Genomic DNA, 17055 nt, shown 5'->3' with positions numbered 1-17055 from the left:
CTCCCACAAATATGAATTAAATAATACACACAGCGGCTTTTGGCACAGTACTCCCACAGATATGGGTTAAAGAATACACAGAGCAGATTTGGCAAAGTAGTCCCACAGATATGGATTAAAGAATACACACAGCAGCTTTTGGCACAGTTATCCCACATATATGGGTTTTAGAAAACACATAGCGGCCTTTAGCACAGTACTATCACAGACATGGTTGCATAAGAGTGGAAAAATATGTTTAGACGCACATCACTCTCACCGACACAGTTGAAGATTATGAAAACTTTTGGTTACTCATGCTACTGTTACAGACACTTGTGCAGAATACACATAGAGAGTGTTTTTGGAAAACTGGGAAAACCTAATACTGTCCCTCACTACAGCTGTATCCTGTCCCTATGCTAAGCAGAGCAGAAAAAAATAATGATCTTGAACTAAAAGGAACAGGTCCAAGTGGAGGAGGAGGTGGACGAGGCGGTATAGGTGGAAGAGACAGGAGAAGAGTAATCCAACACCGTTTTTTTTGTTGTTGTTATTTTTATTTTTTATTTTTTTATTTTTATTTGTTTTTTTTTTCATTTTTGTTATGGAACTGACTTGAAACAACCTAGAATTTTTCAAAACTAAAACTAGCTATCTAGAACTATGTTGCATAGATCAAAGTGGAGAAAGCGGTGAATGTGGCAGTATGGGTGGAAGAGGCAAGGGAGGAATAATCCAACATATTTGTTTTGTTATTTTTGTATTTTTTTTCTTTTTGTGTGTTTTTTGTATTTTTTTTATGAAACTGACTTAAAACCACCTAGATTTAGCAAATCTAAAACTAGATATTTAGAACCACGAGGATTAGGTCCAATTGAAGGAAGAAGTGGACGTGGCAACATAGGTGGAAGAAGCGGAGGAGGAGGTAGCCGACACAGTTGTTTTGTTTTTTTATTTGTAGAAGAGGCACCCAAATGAAATAAATGGTAAATAGAGTTGAATACTGGATATAGATGTCTAGTCATCCAAAGTTATTGCAAAGTCCTATGGAATCCACTCTTGGTTCATTCTAAGTAATGTTAGCTTTCCCACGTTGGATGTGGGCAGGCGGATGTGCCTGACTGTAATTCCACCCCCTGCCATGCTAAACACAAGTTTCGACAAGACACATGACACCTCCAAAGCATAAAAGGTAAGCCATGTGTCCAATTTGGAGACCCAGAAGTTAAAAGGGACAGACCGTGTGAACACATATTCTTCCACCATGTTGTTTTTACACTGGCCCCTGCTAATACCGACTCTATTACATGGTGGTGCTGTATGTTGTGGTATGCTCATAAAGTTTGGCCACATTTTGGCCATGCTAACCCTGCCTTTTGAGGTGCTGGAGGTATGCCAGCTGCGTTGGCGACTTCCTCCTCTGCCTCTGCCTCTGCCTTGTTCTTCCACTGAGCCCATGTTGTCAGGTGGGAAAGCCATCAGTAGCTTCTCTACCAGCGTCTGCTTGTATTCACGCATTTGGCGCTTCTGCACCAGTGATGAGAGTAATAATGGTACATTGTTCGTGTAGCGGGTATCCAACAGGGTGGCCACCCAGTAATCTGCATTGTTAATAATATGGGCAACTCGGCGGTCGCTGCACAGGCACTGCAGCATGTATTGGCTCATTTGTGCCAGGCTACCCAGAGGCAACAACAAGCTGTCCTCGGTGGAAGGTGTATCATCTGGGTACTCTCTATCTCCCCAGACACACTCTAGTGATGCCAGTGAGCTAATATGAGTGCCACCCTGCTCTGAACAAGGTTGTTCCCCGTCATACTCCTCCTTCTCATCATCATCATCCTCCCAAACTGTCCCCTGGCTGTACAATTGGGTATCTGGCCACTGTTGGGAGAGTAACCCACCCTCCGAGCCATGTGTGGACAACAGGACTGATAACAGTGCTCCTCTTCCTCCGGTGCCACTGAGATTCATCATCATTTGACATATCCTGCGGTGGTCCACTGACCGTTTGCACTAGTCCTCCCCCACACTCATCCTCCAACATAATAAGTGGTTGAGCATCAGTGCACCAAGTTTCTTCCATTTCTGGGGCAGGGCCAGGTGGATAGGCCATGGAACCACAGTCATTTGAGTCATCAAAAAGCATAAGAGACTGACTGGCTTGGGGCTCTGACTATTTGCCTCATTTGGAAGGGGGTGAGGTGGAAGCCGGATAACCATGGTCTTCAGGTGTCAACTGTGCATTTTCTGCAGTGGACTGGGTGAAAGATAATGTGAAGGAACTGGAGCCACTCTCAGCCATTCAATCTAATACCTTTTCAATATCTTGTGGCTTCACCATTCATGCAGTGGTATTTGGGCCTATGAAAGGACGCATAACATCCTGTTGCCTGCGTGCAACAGAGGAAGTTGTTGTATTTGGGCATGTAGCAGCTACATAACGACTCCATCTTCTCCCTGCATAATCTACACCACTACCACCATCAGCAGCTACATCAGCACCACCATGGTCCCGTCCACATCCCCTATTCGATGCTCTCCTCATTTTTGGAAGTGTTTTTTCTAAACACTACTCGCAAAGAGATTTATTTATTTGCAGCACTAGAAAGCACATGGCGGTTTAGAAACATTATTTTTTTTGGCCTAGAAATGGCAACTAGATGGCTGATGCCAATTATTTATTTTCAACACTACTAGAAAACACACACAGTGGTACTGAAAAATTAGTTCTTTGACCTATAAATGGCAACGAGCTGGTTGATGCCAATTATTTATTTCCCAGACTACTAGAAAACACACACGGGTTTAGAAAAAAACATTTTTTTGGCCTACAAATGGCAATTAGATGGCCGATGCCAATTATTTATTTGCAACACTACTAGAAAACGCACAGCAATCCTTAAAAATGATTTCTTTGGTCTATACATCGCAATGAGATGGCTGATGACAATTATTTATTTGCCACACTACCAGAAAAGATAGTGGTACAGAAAATTGAGATGGCTGATACCAATTGCAATGAGATGGCTGATACAAATTATTTTTTTCCCAGATTACTAGAAAACACACAGTGGCTGAAAGGCACAGCACTCCCAAAGGCAGGGGGGGCAGAGTACACACAGCAACTTAAAGGTACAGTTCACCCACAGGCAGAGGGTGCAGAGTACACACAGCGGCTTTTTGGCACAGTACTCCGACAGGCAGGGGGGCAAAGTACACACAGTGGCATAAAGGCACAGTACTTTAATTGGCAGGGTTGCATAGTACACATAGCGGCTTAAAGGAATAGCACTCCTAACAGGTAGGGGGTGCAAAGTACACACAGCGACTTAAAGGCACAGTACTCTCACAGGTGGGGTTGCAGAGTACACAAAGCGGCTTTTAGCACCGTACTCCCTCAGATATGGGTTGCAGAGTACACACATTGGCTTAAAAGCAGAGTATTCCCACATGTATTAATTGCAGAGTACACTCAGCGGCTTTTAGCACAGTACTCTCACAATTAAGGGTTGCAGAGAACACACAGCGGCTTCTTTTGCAGAGTGTGTAGTCAGAATCTGTTCCTTTCTCCAGCTGCATCCTATCCCTAAATGAATGAGAGTATAATGGCGGCGGCACTCATTATTCAGCCTTTATACAGACCAGGTCACATTCTGCGCTGGACAGTCACAGCCATGTCAGTATTTGTCATGGCTGTGATGGCACCGGAATTTTCCACAGTCCTAAAGCTTGTTGATTGGCTGCACTTCCTGGTGAACCCGAACAGGAAACCGGACATACAGTAAAAAGTCTTTGTTCAGGGTTTGGTACCGGACACTAGATGTCCGGTACAGACCCCGAACTTTACCATTCTGGTTCTCTCATTCCTAGTGATGAGTAGATTGTTTTGGACTCAGATTAGCTGGCCTTACTGAATTTTCCCAAAAATGTGATTTGCATCATATTAATTTGCCTCAGATTGAATATTCCTTATTATGATCTGTGGTTTTTCCGTACCCCAGAACATAATAAATGTAAGATATTAAAAACAAAATAAACTAATAATCACCTCACTGCTCACCTTTCTTTATGCCTCGCTGCATGCTGCCAAATGTTCAGTTTTCTTTCTGCCATCAAGTACCATATCTCAGTCCTCCTCACTATAGGCCAAGACTGACACTATCGGCCTGGTCACTGTGCATTGTAAGGTTATGTGGCACCCTGCTGTTCACAGGTACCACAGGACCCAAAAGGGTGCATGGACGGACTTCTCCACAAGAGGCCCTCATTACAAACAAACACCTCCACCCTTCCACCTCAAACCACCAGAGGGAGCCCTGTCAGGGATATATATGGAGGGTGGAGCCAGGCAGTCAGTCTCAGTCTGAGAGTCAGAGAGTGTGCTGCCACTGAGAGCAGTGAAGATGCAGCACGTCTGCTGCTGTATTGAGGGCCCCGAGTGTGGCCGGAGGTAAAGAGGAGAGGAGAGAGGAGTTGAGGGGGCAGAGGAGCATCACAGGCTCACCCCAAGACACAAACCGGACACCGGGTCTGCGCCTACAGGGTCCTTTTTACCCAGTAGGGATCACCGGCATACCAGTAGGAGTACAAGTCCCTGGTTGACCTGAAGCTAAACCCTTGACAGGACTAGTAACTAGTGTTGAGCCACCCCCGTAGTGTTCGAGTTCGGTTCGGTTCGTCGAACACCCGTGTGTTCGCCGAACTGTTCGTCGAACTGTTCGTCGAACACCTTCGAACACCGTTAAAACCAATGGCAGGCAAACAAAAACACATAGAAACACATAGAAAACACCTTCAAAGGTGTCCAAAAGCTGACAAACTGCTCAGAAGACACAACTAACACATGGAAAAGTGACAAGTACATATAGTCATGCGAAAAGAAAAGAGGTGGAGGAGTAAAAGGAGGGGGAGACACAGATATAGGCATGTCATGCCCTTCTAAAATCCAAAAAGTGAGAAGCCGAGACGGCCAGTCCGCTCCTGCCCGTGCCACCTCCGTGTCGCCGGGTTTGTGCCAGAGCCGCGGTGAACCCTGACGGCCAGCCCCCCTCTCCCAATACTGGTGCCTGTCCGCTGGTGGGTCGAGAGAGCCCCCCTGTGGTGGAGGCAGCTCTAAGCTTTTTAATTTAAATTGTCCTTCTAATTTGAATGAATACACTTTAAATCCATTTACAAGGATCTATTGGAGGGCAAGTCTCATGCCAGCAGCCGCGTAATTCCAGCTCCAGTAGCGTCCACTAAAGCTGCTGCAGTTAAAAAGCTTTTATAAGGATCGAGCTCGGCTGTCCACCGCAAGGCATCCTAGTGCCAGTCCCAGCCCCTATGCCTTGGGGTGCCTCCTGATGCTCTTCACTAAGTATCCCGTGGTCCCGAAGCATTTCCTTTGAAAAAATTAAGTGTCCAAACTACAGGTGGTGTAGCTTGCTTAACAGCCGGGATAATCCGCTGACTAGCAGACACTGCTACTAGGCACAAAGTATTTCCTGGGCTAGATGCAGTTAAAAATTTGTAAGTAGATACTCTCGTTGGATGCTGAGAAAGCATTCCATAGAGTCTCCTGGCACGCCATATATGATTCTCTTAAAAAGCTTGGGGTAGGGGTCTAGGGGACCCTTTTATAGCCAAAATCACGGCCCTGTATCACAATACGTCACCTAGGCTGAAGATAAATGGAACTGTAGCACCGAGGGCTCGGTTGCTACAGACGTATTGCACCTCACCCAGAGGTGTGATATCTCACTCTCAGATAAGGATGGAGTGTGGATCAGGACCCGACACCTGCATGCATTACACCACATTGCCGTGGGGCAGGGCGACCAATATGCCCCTGAGATGGGCACGACAGTCCCTGTCCCTGGCTGGAGTGGGGGGAGGAAACACTGAGGAAGGGGAACCCTGCAGTGCAGGAGCAGGGAGGAAGCAGTTCCTGGGTGCATTGAGAAGGGAGTATAAAAGGTGGGCACCATCTTAGTTCAGTGCAGAGAAGTCTGAGCAGAAGTGGCAGGGAGCAGGGGCTCTGCATGAGCTCTGCTCCGGAGGCGGGCCTAGTAACAGAGGCCCAGGCCTGCAAGAGGGAGAAGGAAGGAATAGGAGCGGAGAAGGCTCCAGGAACGAGGAATGAAGGGATCCCAGGGGTGCGGACGGGCGAGTCGCCACCGCACGCCCGAATCCACCTGCGTGGAGGGGTCAGGCCAAAGGGGGAGACCGGTCCCCGAACTAGTGGAGGCAGGAAACGACCCTCAGCTAGAAACCGGAGGCTCTGACATTTTATGTGGCGCAGCCCCTTGCTCCACCCGCTAGGAAGGCACCACATAGGGTCAGGGAAACTGGCGCCAAGTTTACCAAGAGGAGGCCCGAGGCAGCCGGACAGAAGTGTTGGTAAGAAAGGCCAGACAAAGGACACACAAAGGGGGTCCTGTGAAGTGCTCCAAAGTTATCTGGGAGTTGCCTGAGCCCCTCACCTGGTGAGCACAGTACGACGTGGGCAGCCGCTACCTGCAGACGTGGTCTGGATAATAAGAACTGTGAGTAAAGGCCCTGAACTGCATCACTGACTCCGTGTCGTTACTGCTGCTGCCCTGCACCATCACCCCCATCCTCCGCATACACTGCCCTGAGGCTATACTCCTCCCGTGGGGAGTTATGCTACGCTCTGCTGCACCCACAACACCAGCCTTAGCGGTCTGCCCTGTAGCGGCGGTTCACTCTGACCGCAATCCACGAGTGGCGTAGTCGGACATTTAAACATCAAAACCACATAAATAGTTCCGCCACTGGTTTGACCGCCCTGAGCCACGGAACCGGATCGCCGCCACGAAGACTACAACCACCAGCATCCACCAAAAAGGGTCCGGCTCCGGGTGTCCCAAGGCCCAGGGGGTGCGTCAGAACATTTTCATCACCTTTCACAATCACCAATGGGACAAGGCAGGGATGTCCTCTGTCCCCTCTCTTATACATCCTAGTGACGGAGCACCTGCTCTCATCAATTCGCCATAACCCCAATATTAGGTGGATTGAGGTGGGAGGCACCGAGTACAAGTGCTCTCTATTTGCTGATGATGTCCTAGTATATATCACTCAATCACATATATCCATCCCTGCTGTTATGGCTGAAATAGATCACTTTGTTACATGGTAAAATTTTAAAATCAATGCAGCGAAGTCTGAGGCCCTCGATGTCTCCCTCCCTAAATCCATATAGGATTCCATCCAGTCCAACTTTCCCTTTGCCTGGCCCTCACAGGGTATCAAATACTTAGGAATTCCTATTCATAGAGACCTCTCCCATCTATGTTATCTTAATTTTGGGCCCTTTATTGAACAATTCCATACAGACCACGGTTGGCAAGTTAGAACTGTAAGATTCACTACGTGAACCACTGGTGTTTTGTGGAAAAGCACATGTACACCGCGTTCCAAATTATTATGCAAAAAGTGTTTAGGAGTGATAAGGGAAGAATTTGTTTGTTTGTCAGTTAAACTCATTGATGGTGATGTGTGTCAGGGCTCTTTATATCACTGTAAGCAATTGCAGACACCTGTGCTAATTAGTTTGGCAGGTGTGTCCAATGAAAGGCAAGACTACTTAAGAAGGCTCTCTCACATTATTAAGCAGCCTACATTTTCTGCCAAAATGGGAAAGAAAAAGGATGTGTCGGCTGCTGAGAAGCAACAAATTGTGGAGTGTTTAGGTCAAGGCATGACTACAATCAACATTGTGCGATGATCAGGATGAAGTGTCTTGGCAATCAAGAAGTATGTAGCTGATTCACAGTACACACGTGTGCGTGCTGATAAGGGCAAATTGAGGACTCTTTCCTACAGGCAATTACGTCAGGTTGAAACAGCAGCGGCAAAAAAGCCTTGTCATAGCAGCAGACAAGTTTTTGAAGCTGCTTGTGCCTCCAACGTCCCCCGAACAACAAGATGCAGGGTCCTTCAGAGGTTTGCAGCTGTGCATATGCCATCCTGTCGACCTCCTCTATCCACTTCACACAAGCAGAAACGGCTCCAGTGGGCCAAACATTACATGAAGACTGATTTCAAAACTGTTTTGTTCACGGATGAGTGCCGTGCAGCGCTCGATGGTCCAGATGAATGGAGTGGAGGATGGCTGGTTGATGGACACCCCACGCAAACACGGCTACAGCGCCAACAAGGAGGAGGTGGAGTAATGTTTTGGGCTGGAATCATGGGGAGAGAGATTGTCGGCCCCTTTAGGATCCCTGAAGGCGCTAAAGATGAACTCCATAATGTATGTGGATTTTCTCAAACAGCACTTCCTGCCATGGTTCAAGAAGAAGAACCGTGTATTTCACAGCAAGATCATTTTTCTGCATGATAATGCACCATCTCATGCTGCACATAAAACATCTGCATCTCTGGCTGATATGGGCATAAAAGGGGACAAACTTATGGTGTGACCCCCATGCTCCCCTGACCTCTACCCCATTCAGAACCTTTGGAGCATCATTAAAAGGAGTGTCTATGATGGCGGGAGGCAGTTCACATCTAAGCAACAGCTCTGGGAGGGTATTCTGTCCTCATGCAAAACAATTGAAGCAGAAACCATCCAAAACCTGACAAATTCAATGGACGAGAGAGTTCAGAAGCTCCTTTCGAACAAGGGGTCCTATGTGAAAATGTAACATCACCTAGAATAAAGTTTTGAGTTGAAAACTGTTTGATTTCAGTTTCTAACAACCTGCTAATGCTTATAATTTCAAAAATGACCATTTTTTTGGTCTTTATTAAAATGAAAAGGTTGATCGAAAAGTTTGGGGGATCTAAGAGTGTGGCAACCCAGTAGTCATGATTACTTCGAATTCTGACAATATGAGGGTCATGCTGCAGGTGGTGCAGCAAGAAGGCACTTATGTGTCTTGCGCATCTCGGAGCCCCAAAATTATTTTCCGGGCTAGATGCAGCTAAAAGTTATTTTTAATTTTAAATCTGGTGAAGCTTATTATAGATGGCCTAATAGGATCAGTGCTGCACACTGCTACAAAGCCCAAATTATTTTCCAGTCAAGATACAGATAAACATGATTAGTAATTTGAAAGCTTAAAACGGTTGGTAGGGTGATTTTAACCAATCATCAAGCTTTTACTCTCCCCAGGATGACACAGGGGTAGAAAAGTCGTTTCGGATCCATGATTTGTTCATCTTTATGAACATGAGTCTGTCTACATTATCAGTGGAGAGCCGCGTGCGCTTATCTGTCAGCACACCACCAGCAGCGCTGAACACACGTTCAGACAGAACGCTGGCTGCGGGGCATGACAAGATCTCCAAGGCGTAAGTGGCTAGCTCCAGCCATTTATCCAGATTGGAAGCCCAAAAAGAGCAAGGGTCCAGTGACACAGTCGTGGCTTCAATGTTTACTTGGAGATACTCCTGTACCATCGTCTCTAGGCGTTGACTATGTGTCAGACTTCTTGTCTCCTGTGGCCTTGCAAAGGATGGGCTAAAAAAGTGGTGAAATGATTCCGCAAAATTGATGTTACCAGCAGATACTGTGGTTCTGTTACGGTTTGAGTGCTGAACACTTGACGGTCCCACGGTTGGCAAGTTGGAACTGTGAGATTCACTACGTGCACCACTGGTATTTTGTGGAAAAGCACATGTAAGATTCTGCAACAGTCTCTGCTGATACTCCTGCATGCGTGCATCCCTTTCTATGGCAGGAATAATTTCTGCAAATTTACTTTTGTACCGGGGATCTAACAGTGTGGCAACCCAGTAGTCAGGATTATTTCTAATTCTCACAATTCGAGGGTCATGTTGCAGGTAGTGCAGCAAGAAGGCACTCATGTGTGTTGCGCATCCAGGAGCACCAAGTCCCTGTTGTGTTGGTGGCGAGGTAGCAATCATGCTTCCTTCCTCTGTCCTCTCCCCCCAACCTCGCACAACAGAAATGTGATCAAGGTCTCCCTCATCTGATGAGTCTTCCATCAGTTCGTCCTCCACTTCTTCCTGGGCTCCTGCACCTTCCTCACTAGTTTGGCTGCTACCATGCGCCCTGGTAAAATCATCTCCCCCACCCTCACATGCCTGCCGCCTTGGTGCTGCCGACCGTCTGGACCTTGCAGATGTTAGCCCTTCCGCATACAACTCCTCCTCCTCTACTTCCTCCACCTCCTCTTGTGCCACCACCTAACTCCGAATTCTGTTTAACATGTGCTCCAGCATGTAAATCACCGGAATAGTCATGCTGATAATGGCATCGTCAGCACTAAACATCTTCGTCGCCATTTCAAAACTGTGCAGAAGGGTGCATAGGTCCCTGATCTGAGACCACTCCTCCAGCGTGATTTGCCCCACCTCTGAATCTCGTTGGCCCAGGCTATACGTCAGAATGTATTGCACCAGGGCTTGTCGGTGCTGCCACAGTCGCTGCAACATGTGCAGAGTTGAATTCCACCGGGTAGGCACATCGCATTTTAGCCGGTGAAGTGGCAGGCCCAACGACTTCTGTAGAGATGTAAGTCGCTGAGCTGCGGGATGCGAACGGCGGAAGTGAGCACACAGCGACCGTGCCCTCTGCAGAAGGCCATCTAGTCTGGGATAGTGGGCTAAAAATTGCTGGACAACCAGGTTCAACACGTGAGCCATACAAGGCACGTGTGTGACATTGCCCCGGCGAAGGGCCGCACCCAGGTTTGCAGCATTGTCGCACACGGCCTTCCCTGGTTTCAGGTCCAGTGGAGACAATCATTCATGAAATTGGTTCTCCAGAGCTGACCACAACTCCTCAGCTGTGTGACTCACATTTCCCAGACATTTCAATGTAAAAACCGCCTGATGACGTTGAGCCCTACTGCCAGCATAGTAAGGAGGTGTGCAGGATCCCTTCTGCGCAGTTAGAAAGCTTGTGGCATGACCAGACAGGCTTTGGGTGCAGGTGGAAGACCGAGAGGAGGTTGAGGAGGCAGAAGCAGTGGAGGAAAAATGACATAAAGAGGATTGACGCACAACTCGTGGGGACGGCAAGACTTGGACAGCAGCCCCTTGTCCTGCTGTCACCATAGTTACCCAGTGCCCAGTCAGCGACATGTAACGCCCCTGTCCATGCCTACTCGTCCAAGTGTCTGTGGTGAAATGCACCCTGTCACACACAGAGTTTCTCAAAGAAGCGGTGATGTTGTGTGCGACATGCTGGTGGAGCGCAGGCACACCTTTCTTTGAGAAGTAGTGCCGACTGGGCATCTGGTACTGGGGCACTGCGACGGACATAAGGTCTCGAAAATCCTCTGTGTCCACCAGGCGGAAAGGCAGCATTTCTGTAGCCAAGAGCTTGCAGATGGTGAAATTCAACCTCTTAGCTTTCTCATGGCTAGGAGGAAATGGTCTTTTACTTGTCCACATCTGAGGGACCGAGGGCTGGCTATTGTGCTTAGACGGGGTTGATAAGGGTGTCCCCGGCAAACTGCCGGTCTGTGAGGAAGATGCAGGCGGACATGTTAGGTTGCCTTGATCCAAAGGTGGTGCTATCGATGTCGGACAGCGGTCAAGACCAGCTGGTGTTACCACCTCCAAAGAAAATGATGACCTGCCAATCACGCTGGCTGTTGCGGGTAAAGAGGTGGCAGGTCTGCGCCCCAAAACAGGTGTGACTGCTGTCCCCCCAGTCACAGAGGATGAAGAGGCCGCGGATGCACAAGATATGGCAGACGGTGGTTGGCCCGGCCGGCTAGACCGCATTGTAGCACACTGAGCTTCCCACTGCAACTTATGCTTCATGTCCATGTGCCGGTTCATGCATGAAGTACTCAAACTATGTATTTTTTGGCCTCTACTTAGCTTTTGCTGACAAATGTTACAGATAACACGAGTTGGGTCATCTTTATCGATCTGAAAAAATGCCCAGGCTATGCAAGGCTTAGCACCCATGCGACCTGAAGAGCCACCACGACTTGTGGTGAGAGGCAGAGTTGTGTTTGAGGATGCAGTTGTTGACGTGCTTCCAGTACTACGTCTCTGTCCAGGAAGGCGCAACCTGACCTCGTCGTCACTAGCATCTTCCTCCACCTCCTCTGCTGACCTCATCTCTTGGCTGACTGTGGGTTGACAGTAAGTGGGATCTCCGACCTCATCATCATCACCCTGTGCGTTATCACACCCGTCGTCCTCAGAGCCAACCTGTTCCTGCCCTGACAAAAAACTAAAGTTGTCGCTCCAATCAGGTATTTGAGTCTTATCATCGTCTTCCTCATTGTCTCCACCAACAGGAGTTACAGTTTGGGAATGAGGGTCTACATTATGGTCAGAACCTTCTGCGTCTGGTCCTGGATCCGACTCATAAAGATTCTGGGCATCAGTGCAGATCATTTCCTCGTCTGGATTCACAGAAGCGCTGGAGTCGACCTCTGATTCCCAGGCTATAGTATGAGTAAACAGCTCTGCAGACTCAACCATCTGTTCTACCTCATACTCAGACGGGCAGCTGGAGATTTGGGAGCTGTGAGGAAGCAAGTGCGATTTGGGTGACACCTTTGACGACTGGAGTATTTGTGATGTTGAAGTTGATGTGGAGGAGAGCCCACTTAAAGGAGCACTTGATATCCGTTGAAGCACCTGCTGTTTTTGTGCCTCATCTGGAATTTGTAGCGATTGGCGTGGCCGTAAGAAAGGGATCTTATCACATTGTCCGCTAAAAGAAGTAGACATTTTAGTTTGGCTGGAAGATGGTCTTTCTTCTGCACCTACCCCACGGACACAACCTTTTTTCCCCTTCCCAACACGCCTATTCCCCTTTCCACCAGCAGCAGGCCTTTTTCCACTCATTTTGGTGGTTAACTAATTCACAACTCTGGAGTTGTTTGCACAAAAAAACAATGGATGGTAACCGAGCAGAGCTGAGTGGCCAAACTGTGGTATTAGGCCAAAACTATTGGCTGGGTTAGATGCAGAAAAAAATTATTTTTAATTTGCAACCTGATGGAGGTCAGTATAGATGGACTAATAGACCAAGTCCCACACACCGCTAGAAGCCCAAATATTTTTTCAGAGCTAGATGCAGAAATTTTTTTTATTCAATTTGCAACCTGATGGAGGTCAGTATAGATGGACTAATAGACCAAGTCCCACACACTGCTAGAAGCCCAAATATTTTTTCAGAGCTAGATGCAGAAAAAAATTATTTTTAATTTGCAACCTGATGGAGGTCAGTATAGATGGACTAATAGAACAAGTCCCACACGCTGCTAGAAGCCCAAATATTTTTTCAGAGATAAATGAAGAAAAAAATTATTTTTAATTTGCAACCTGATGGAGGTCAGTATAGATGGACTAATAGACCAAGTCCCACACACTGCTAGAAGCCCAAATATTTTTTCAGAGCTAGATGCAGAAAAAAATTATTTTTAATTTGCAACCTGATGGAGGTCAGTATAGATGGACTAATAGACCAAGTCCCACACACCGCTAGAAGCCCAAATATTTTTTCAGAGCTAGATGCAGAAAAAAATTATATTCAATTTGCAACCTGCTGGAGGTCAGTATAGAAGGACTAATAGAACAAGTCCCACACACTGCTAGAAGCCCAAATATTTTTTCAGAGCTAAATGAAGAAAAAAATTATTTTTAATTTGCAACCTGATGAAGGTCAGTATAGATGGACTAATAGACCAAGTCCCACACACTGCTAGAAGCCCAAATATTTTTTCAGAGCTAGATGCAGAAAAAAATTATATTCATTTTGCAACCTGATGGAGGTCAGTATAGATGGACTAATAGAAAGATGCTATGCCCAAAAGATTTTACTTCACTAGGTGCAGTAAAAAATTGGTATTCTATACACAGGTGGTATATCTTGCAACACAGATAGGCTACTCCACTGACTAACACACTCTGCAATAGGCCAAAAAGGATTAGCTTTGCTAGATTCAGCCAAATGCTGTGAAAAAAACTTGCACAGCACTGGCACAGACCTGCCTGGCAAAAACTGATAGGAACTGATGTAACCTAGTCCTGAAAAGGACTCCAATTACAATTAGTCTTTACTCCCACAATCTATCTATTTAAGAGCACAGACCTGCCTGATAAAAGTCGTAGGAAATGCTGTAACCTAGTCCTTAAAAGGACTGCAATCACAACTATTCCCTACTCCCAAGCTATCTGTATATTTGTGCGAAAATTGGCTTGAAATTAACAAGGTATAGCGCACACAGCAACAGCGGTGCCGTCTAACACGCAGCTGCAGCAGTGAGAAAATGGTGGCGACGGGGAAAATGGCTTGGTCTTATAGGGCAAGGACATGTGACATACACTGCCAATCACACATGCCCTTGCTTGTGTGAAAAAAAGCACTTCGCTCCGTGTGTGCGCTGCTGATAGGCTGACAGATTGCACCTCCCCACTGCAAATGCGGGAAAGAGAAAAAAAAATGGAGATCTTCATTGTTCCTGCAGAGATCCATCCCCTGCCCCTCCCCCCGCCCCGCTGTACACTCAAACTGCGTATTAACATTAATTTTCATCATTACTGAGAAAAAATCCAGTTATGATTTTGGTGCACGAACAGTTATCGAACATAACCTCGAACAGCCGAATTTTTCTCAAATTGTTCGTGTTCGCCGACCGGCTCGAACACCGCCCAAAACAGCTCGAATTTGAGATTGGCGAACAGTTCGAGTAGAACAACGCTCATCTCTACTAGTAACCACGAAGGCCCCGGCGTCCAGGGATAGTGGTTGTCAGAAAAAGGTCCTACTACCAAGCGACAGGTGAAGGAAGAGCACGACACAGAAGCTAGGCCCAGTTGCAGGCTGGCCAGGAGCTTAGAGAGAGGGAGACATGGACCAGGAGGCCTTATACCCGCTCACTGGGGAGAAGTCCTGAAGTGCACCCTTTCTACCGAGTACCCTGGACCGTACCTGACATCCGCACCAGTAAAGGTACTGAAGTGAATCCCCTGTCTCTGTCAGTTACTCCTGCTGTGCCATCTCGCCTGCACTACAAGCCCCAGCATCACCACCATCTTCACCTACACTGCCCCGGGGGCCCGCTCCGCCTGTGGGGAGCAGGAACATCCCAGCTGCCATCCCATCACCCCTGGAGGTCTGCAGCTGCTCCGGTAACCATTACCGGAAACCACAGGTGGCGTCACGAGACAAACTGTACACTAAAACCCCTTTTTAAAGAGAGACCCAGAGTACGGGCCCAGGAGCCGACTGCCGTGACCTCCTAAACAAGGTAAAAGGCCCGGGTACCGAGTCCCCTATATTCCCCCTGGGTGACACAGTTAAATCACACGTCGCAACCCGACGACATATAGTGACCCCAAGACCTGTTAGGGGCTTGAAGTGCTGACTTCCAGTGAACGACAGAAAGAAGAGGACTGGATGGCATGCAGAGAGCAGCAGGTCAGCCAGAGAGGAGAGCAGTTATACATTAGTTTGTTTTTTTTACCACTACCAGTTGTAACTGATTCACCAAAATGGCAGCTGGGCATTTTGCTTTTTTGTAAATCATTAATTGAGTTGCAAAATTTTAAGATTTGCATGTGACGCGTCCCCTGGGCCGTGTGTGGGGGAATACCCTGAGCCGGGTCACTGTGTAATGCTGGGGATTGTAGTCTCCGTGGCGGCGACCCGGTCTCGTGGCTCAGGGTGGTCAAACCAGTGGTGGATCTGTTTATTTGGTTTTTAATGTTTAAAAGACCGACTACGCCACCCGTGGATTGCGGTCACTGAGAACCGCCGCTGCGGGACAGACCGCTGAGGCTGATGTTGTGTGCGCAGCAGAGGGTCGTATAACTCCCCACGGGAGGAGTATAGCCTCAGGGCAGCGTGTGTAGATGGTGAGGGTTGTGATGCACGGGCGCAGCAGAAATGACTCACAGTCCTTGAAGTGCAGTTCAGGGTCTTTACTGTTGGTAATGAAGAAGGCCCTGCCGGGAGTACTGGCTAACATTAGAGGCCTGGTCAGTCTGTGAGCGAACACGAGTCCCCCTGGTCAGGTGGAGGTGTAGGCCTTCCCGTCTGACTGCACTCTTCCTGGCTACCCTGCTATAGTCGTGTAGTAGCCCACGTCCCTGAGTGTACCGTGTGGTGCTCACCCGTATCGCTGGTGACTTGGGACCTTTGGTTCCTTCCGCTCCTCGATGGCGGTGCCGCTCCCTTGCGTGTGACTGAGCCTCAGGGCTTTCTATGGCCAGAGGACCTGAAATCCCCTGCCAGGTGGTTTCTGTTGCTGGATGTGAATATCCCCACAGCCTCGGACTCCAGTGTCCGGTTCTCTGCGTCTTCTGCCAGGACGAGCTCTCTGCTCCAGTCCCTGGCCTTCAGCTCCTGGCTCCTACAGAGCTCCTTGCTGCTGCTCTGTCCCTTCCTCTGGAACTAGACTCACTAACCCCGCCCCAGATGCAGTTTATAAAGGGCAGGTTCTTCCCCTCCCTGGACTGGGGCAGGAGGCATTGCATGCAATAATGCTCCTGACCAGGAAAACCCATGCTCGCTCTCAGACATGGTATTTCTACCACTGTGGCAACCAGACCCCAGGGGTGCCACACATAGAACTGTGAATTTCATGAAAATCAACTCAAATTTGATCCTTTGCAGATCAGTATTCTCATCTCTAGCATTCTTTAGAGATGCCTGTCTGCTTAGCCTGTACTGGTTATTAAAAATGGGGGACCCTAAAAAAATGATGTGGGGTCCCCCCTATTTTTAATAATCAGCAATGACTAAGCAGACAGCTGCAGGCTGATATTAATAGACTGGGAAAGTCAATAAATATTGGTCCATTCCCAGCATAATAAGACCAGCTCTCAACCGCTCCAGAAATGGTACATCCTTTAGATGCACCACTTCTGTCGCTTAGTCTCGGCTCTTCCTGATTGCCCTGGTGTGCTGGCAATCAGGTTAATGGTTTTTGGGTTGATGTCAGCTGTGTAATGTCCTGGTGTATGTAATGGAGAGGTGTCTATCATATATCCCCATTACTAATCCATGAAAAAAAGAACAACACATACAAAAAAATACTTTATTTAAATAAACACTCTCAAACACTTTGGGAAAAAAAAGTGGAAAATCCAGCAACCGCAAAAGTCATTAAAACATCACAT

Source organism: Phyllobates terribilis, unplaced genomic scaffold (assembly GCF_046119375.1).
Source record: "Phyllobates terribilis strain yellow unplaced genomic scaffold, ASM4611937v1 Scaffold_4__5_contigs__length_816908805, whole genome shotgun sequence".
Lineage (NCBI taxonomy): Eukaryota > Metazoa > Chordata > Amphibia > Anura > Dendrobatidae > Phyllobates > Phyllobates terribilis.
This window is presented reverse-complemented; position numbering follows the sequence as displayed.